Source organism: Perognathus longimembris, chromosome 2 (assembly GCF_023159225.1).
Source record: "Perognathus longimembris pacificus isolate PPM17 chromosome 2, ASM2315922v1, whole genome shotgun sequence".
Lineage (NCBI taxonomy): Eukaryota > Metazoa > Chordata > Mammalia > Rodentia > Heteromyidae > Perognathus > Perognathus longimembris.
Genome location: NC_063162.1, coordinates 123,178,294 through 123,185,106, shown reverse-complemented (window position 1 = coordinate 123,185,106; position 6,813 = coordinate 123,178,294). Strand labels below are relative to the sequence as shown.

Here is a 6,813-nt window from a genome sequence, read left to right as displayed (position 1 = left end):
TGTAAGGATGTTTCCAGATTGAATAAACTCAAAGTTTGAGTAGACTGTTGGGAGGTGGTAGAACTGTGGAAGGTAGGGTCTAGTAGCCAGAAGTGGGTCATTTGTGGTATGTTTTGTTTTTCTGCTACAACAAAAGAAACTTTATTTAAAAATACTTTTTTTAACAGACACTGGTGCTTTGAAAAAGCTCTTTAGTTAAATTGTGTATGGAAATGAAAAAATTAATAAATAGCATTAGTATAACAGACCTCTAAACATTAATACATTGGCAAAACAAAATGGACTTCAAATGAAAATCTTAAAGCTCTGCTATTTGTTTTTGTTTTTGTTTTTGCCAGTCCTGGCACTTGGACTCAGGGCCTGAGCACTGTCCCTTGCTTCTTTTTGCTCAAGGCTAGCACTCTGAGCCACAGCGCCTCTTCTGGCCATTTTCTATATATGTGGTGTTGAGGAATCGAACTCAGGGCTTTATGCATAGGAGGCAAGCATTCTTGCCACGAGGCCATATTCCCAGCCCCTGTGATTTGTTTTTTAATGGGTTTCTTGCCCTTATTGTTGTTACTCCTTTGTTTCTTTCCTCTGACATGAGGAAAGCAGCTTTAGTTGGCCACACCTTTCCTCCATCATGTTTCTGCCTTTCTACAGGCCTGAGAACAATGCAGCCAGCTAACCATGGACTGGAACCTTTGAAGCATGAGCCAAAATAATTCTTTCTTCCGTTAAATTGTTCCTCTCAGGTATCTGTCACTGTGAGATAAAGTCTAACAGCTTAGTAATGGGAAAGAATTGGGGCAACTCTGGTCTGACAGTTTCTTCATTGTATTTGTCAAAAGGCACTGCATTTAAAGGAGACTTAAGGGAGTGGAGAAGTATAAAGTGCAACATTTTATTTCATGAGATTTAAAACTTTCTTTTAAAAAAATGAAGCATGATATGGTTATAGCATTCAATTAACATGCTTTTGTAAACACCAACCATTTTAGCTGTCTATTGCTATAAACAAATTGCCACCAACTTAGCCAAAAAAAAAAAAGCACAATTATGTAACACTGTGGGAGGATCAAGAACTTGTGTACCACTTAGCTTGGTCCTCTATAGTGCTGTAATCACAGTGCGGTAATCACAGTGCCACCCGAGGGAAGCATTTCATCCGAATGCTCAACTGGGAAAGGATTCCTTCCAAGTTCAAGTAGGTTGTTGGCAGAATTTATTTCCTCCTAGTTGTAGAACTGAAAGTCTGTTGTTTGATTGGCTGTTGGCTGTGAGCTATCTTCAGTTCCACCAATCGCCTTCATTTATTTATCTATTGGATGTTCTTTCATCAAAGCCAGCAAGTGAGCACAGTTTTGTAAACAACAGGAATTGATTTCTTTATAGTTCTTCAGGCTGCAGTTAAAGATCAAAGGATCTAACTGATTCAGTGACTGTTGAAGACCCACTCTGATCCACAGGTCTTCTCCCTATGTCCTTAAATGGCAAGGCAGTTCTTTGGGGGCTCTTTTGCAAGGGCACTAATCCCATTTATTTGGGACCCAAATTCTCATGACTTAATCACTTCCCAGCACTCTTGGATACTAATATCACTTTGGGTGTTAGGATTTCAACTTCCAAATTTGAGGAGGACCCAACATGCAGACTTTAACAAATCCTTTTACTAGATGGATTGTGTGAACATGGAATAGTGTTCACTCTCTCATTTTAATCATAATTGGTTGGTTAGAAGCAAGTGATAGGTCTTTGCCCATAATGAAAGAAAAGGGGTTGGGGGAGGGAAAAAAAGACAAATATGAGGAAGTATGAAGCGTAGAGTTAAGAACTGTGGAATTCTAAACATAAACACTCTACGTTCTATCAGAGGATAGGACCCAAAGTTTGATAAACACTAGTTTTTAAATGCAGGTAGTCTAATTATATTAGGTGACATCATCTCCCTATAGTATCCTTCAGTACCTTTCTTTTTAGCAGTAGAATTGTGTACTGTTTCCACTAGAGTGTCTCTGTCTCTCTGTCTCTGTCTCTGTCTCTCTGTCTCTGTCTCTGTCTCTCTGTCTTTCTGTCTGTCTGTCTGTCTGTCTGTCTCTCTCTCTCTCTCTCTCTCTCTCTCTCTCTCTCTCTCTCTCTCTCTCTGCATCAGCCTGCACAAAATTTTTCTTGCCACCTTTAACAAATGTCTCCTTGAGCTGGGGACCAGTGGCTCATGCTTGTACTCATAGCTACTCAGGAGGTTGAAATCTGAGATGGAGAGTCGAAGTTAGATGAGGAAGGAAAGTCCATGACACTTTTATCTTCAATTAATCACAGAAAAAGCCAGAAGTGGTACTGTAGCAAAAGGAGCCCAGGGACAGCACCTGGGCCCAGAGTTCAAGCCGCAGGAACAAAAAAAAAAAAAAAAAAAAAAAAAAAGGTGGTCATCATTGTGTTCTTCATTCTGACTCAGTCTAATTCAGTGTCAATGAGCATGTATAGATGCTATATTTCTAAAATGGGTCTTCTTCCATAATGGACATATTCCTGAAGAGTAGTATGTGTATATTTAATAAATTAACAAAATTTAAAACCAGAGAACTTTCATCTTAAAAATTAACCACAGTTAGAGATCTACAGATAAAGAAAATTAACCTAGGGGTAGGTCTGAATCTGTCTCACAGTATACCATGTTGGTTAACAGATGGACACAAATTCTCTTGGTGGAGAGGTGTGGTTACATTTTGGCACTTCACAATGATGACTAGATCTCAGATTCTCTCATTTTACTTAGAGAAACTAAGTAAAAGTTGAATAACATATCATTAACCAAGCCCTCTAAAACTGCATAGCATTCATTAATTCTTCCTGAGCAAGGAAATGCTTCATTCACCCAGCTCAAGCCAGAACTTGAACGGCCACTGAAGTACCAAAAAGGCCTAAAACATGGTTTATGTAAGAAATTAGCTTGTCTGGCAGAAGCACACACAATTTGCAGATTGTTATTTGTGTCCTCCTGTTAAAACAAAAACAAAAACAAAACAACTTCTCCAAGGCAGTGTTGGACCAGGAGTGCCAACAGCATATGTGTCCTTTCAGATGATTGCCCAGACCACAGTCTAGCCAAAAGCAGGGCCTGCTTCTGAAGGCTTCTCCTAAGGAGATCTCTCAGAGGGCCAGTTTCTCAGCTTGCTACCCAAGATTGTCCTTGCAGCTCAGTTCTCAGAGTGTGATTTGTGGGTCGTGATGCCCTAAGCCAGTAGGAGAAAGACATAGACGAAAGGTGAATGAGTGCACAACAAGAGGTTTCCGTTAATGGATGTATTTTGTTATATTTTATAAGGGAGGCTAGGAGCTATTTTATTCCACAATATATTGTAATATAAACTATGGATACTATGTGCTGATATTTCCCTTTGACATTTTGTCAGTTCAGTGAGCTGCAGAGAAATGAAAGCCTTTATAAACTAGAGAAATATATCCTCCCTGGATGTGTTTAGAATACTTAGAGACTAATTGTTGCCTAACTTTTCCTTCCTCAAAGTTTTAGAAAGTGCATGTACTTGATTTTGTCTATGTAAAAGAAATTTACTGGTAACAGATTCTGTGAGGGCATTTTGAACCAGTAATTCCTTAGTTTGTGTTATATTTAGTATTCTTCACTCTAACAATTCTGTCATAGTATTCTTAGCTTTGTAGGCTAATATTATTGAAATCTACAATAGGCCTAAAGTAAAATTAAATTCTACATCAATTTTGCCTTCTATTTTGTATTAAAGTTCTTTTCTTCTCTAATACTTGTGCCTAGTTTTTTGAGAGAATGGCTTCCAGCAAGTGAAAATAGACATTTCATTAAGAAGAAGCAACTTGTTTTAGAAAGAATGGCTGTCAAGAGAAAGAAATTTTGATTATTTTAACAGAAGAGCAATTGACTGCCAAAGTCATAAATAGGAAAAAACAAAATAGTTCTGGAAGAATGGCTCAGTGGTACTGTGTCTTTCTAGCAGTTGGGAGGGTTTGAGTTCAAACTTTATTAGCACTTAATAAAAGCTTTATCCAAGTTCTAGTGGCTCACACTTAATTCTAGCTACGTAAGAGGCTAATAGCCATGGGATCATTATTCGTAGCTATCCAGGGCAGAAAAGTTCGTGAAACTCCGTCTCCATTAACAAGTATAAAGCCAGGCTGGAGTGCTTGCCAGAGTAGCCCATATAATAACTTTGGAAAGACATAGAAAAGATTAGCATGGGGCTGGGAATGTGGCTTAGCAGTAGAGTGCTTGCCTTGAATGCATGAAGCCCTAGGTTCAATTCCTCAGCAATATATATATATATATATATGCCAGAAATGGTGCTGTGGCTCAAGTGGCAGAGTGCTAGCCTTGAGCAAAATAGAAGCCAGGGACAGTGCTCAGGCCCTGAGTTCAAGCCCCAGGACTGGCAAAAAAATTAAAATTAAAAAAAAAAAGTTTGGGGGGAGGGAGGAATGAAGGAGGAGGTAACAAACAGAACAAGAAATGTGCCCAAGGCCTAACGTATGAAACTCTAACCTCTCTTTACATCACTTTGACGATAAATAAGAAAAAAAAAGAAAATGCAAATAAAAAAAAGAACCTAGATCTCTCTTAAATCAGCAAAAAAAAAGAAAAATTAAAGAAAAGATTAGCATGGCCCCGCCCAAAGATGACATACAAATTCATGAAGCACTCCATAGTTTTGTATTCATAAACTGCTTTGTTGAATAGAGACCTCTTTGTACAACTACTTAGAAATATTTTTTAATGCCAGGCTACATGTGTTCTTTATGTGGTAGAGTAACAGCTATGAGCAAAAATGGCAAGTGTGAGAAAAATGCCCTAAGTTCAAGCTCTGGTACAAGCACAAGGTGGGGGAGACAAAAATGAAACCAAATTCTGGTGATAGTAGCTTCTAAGGATGTAGACATACATGCATAGTGGAAGTGTCTTACATGGTTAACAATACTTAATAGTAATAAGCTAGCAATCACACATCTAGGCACACAATCAAGAAAAACAAAAATTATATGCTCAGAAAAACTCTTTCACAAATGCTTATAAATGTATCCATAACTGCTTAAAAAAAAAGCAAACCACTCAGATACATCTCAGTTGTTTAATGAAAAAACTGATAGAGCTATACAGTTGAATACTACTCACAAATAAAAGGAAATGAAGTCTTGGTATGTGGAATGACATAGATGGCTTACTAAAGGGGAGGAAACCATACTCAGAAGGCTGTATACTATACTGTATGATCCTGTTTATCCCATGTTGTGAAAAAGCCTGGAACAGAAAATGATTCATGATTGCTAGAAGCAGTGAGTAGGGAGGAGGCACTGACAGGATAGTATACCGACAGCAGGGTACTTGGGAGAATTCTAGAACGATTTGCTTATTTTGGGTATATTAGTTAACTGTGTTTTGCCAAAAATGCACAAACCTGTACATGAGACATGTGAATCTTATCAAAACCGCAGCTTTGGCAACAAAGAGGAAAATAAAGGAGGTTTCTTGTCTGAGTGACAGTTGAGGAGTGATTTTAATGAAGAAGCTAATCTAAGCAGCACACGGGAAACAGTAGCTTCTGCCTCAGGAAATAGAATGTGAAGCAGGATGCAGGTAGCTCGTAATTGAAATCCTAGTGATGCAGAAGGCTAGGATCTGAAGATTGAGGTTCCAAGTCAGCCCAGGAAGGAAAGTCCATGAGACCATAAAAAAAAAAAACAAAAAAAACCCCATCAATTAACCAGCAATAAAAGCTGGAAGTAAAGCTGTGGATTGCCTTGAGCAAAAAAGAAAACTCAGGTACAGTGGACAAGCCTGAGTTCAAATCCAAGTACTGGCAAAACAAGGGAAGGAAGGAAGAAGGAAGGAAGGAAGGAAAGAAGGAAGGAAGGAAAGAAGGAAGGAAGGAAGGAAGGAAGAAACCCATGAAGTGAGTACAACTGAGGCAATTGGATTCAGTATGCATTCCGTTGTATGAATGCCCCAGAGTGTATTTTCCATTTGCCTTTTGAGGTGCATTTGACTTGTTTACAGGATTTGACTACAAACAAGGTCTCTGTCATTGACATCGTGTGGCTCCTCAGTATTCAAACAGAAAACCCAAAGATCCATTTTCCACTCAACTGATGAAGATTCCCTAAGTGCGCACCTGATGGAGTTATTCCCTGCTATGGTCTGTATGGCCTCCAATACTGACTCTGCAGCGTGGCTGTGCATGACACACAGGATGCTCAGTGCTCTGTCCACATCCAAGAATTCTGAGGTAACTGACAGAAAGGAAGCCTGAACATCAGGTTTTTTTTTAAAGCTGCCCGTAGATTTCATTATTTCTGATTTAATATTTGAAAACCATACCATTGAAGTTGAGCAGTGGCCCACATCTTATAAAATAAGGGAATCCTATCATACGGATAAACCTTGAGGAAATTATATATAAGCTGTAATAAAGTCACACACACACACACACACACACACACACAAGAAAACCTGCACGACTATTCACGCAAAGTATTTAAGGTACACTATGTCTTACAGGGTTGATGATGTTTTCCAGAGAGTAGAGAAGGAAAAAAATGATCTTTTATTCAATGGTAAAGACTTTCAGATTTTCAGGATGAAACACTCTATGGATCTATTGCACAACAATGTGCACAACTGAAACTCTTTAACATTGAGAGAAACTTGACTTCTTTCTTCCTGAAATGCCTGGAAACCATCATCTCCCCTTTTGTTTCTGAGTACTGTACTGCATACATGAAACAGTGCTGATGAGTTTTATGTTATGCTATTTTGACCATATGTGTTTTTTTTTCTTTGCCAGTCCT

General features: G+C 38.6%; 1 pseudogene; it reads left to right on the top strand.

Annotated features, from left to right (window-relative positions):
• Nucleotides 1-4,580: 4,580 nt before the first annotated feature.
• LOC125347409 lies at nucleotides 4,581-4,681 on the top strand (annotated as a pseudogene).
• The last annotated feature ends 2,132 nt before the right edge of the window (nucleotides 4,682-6,813 follow it).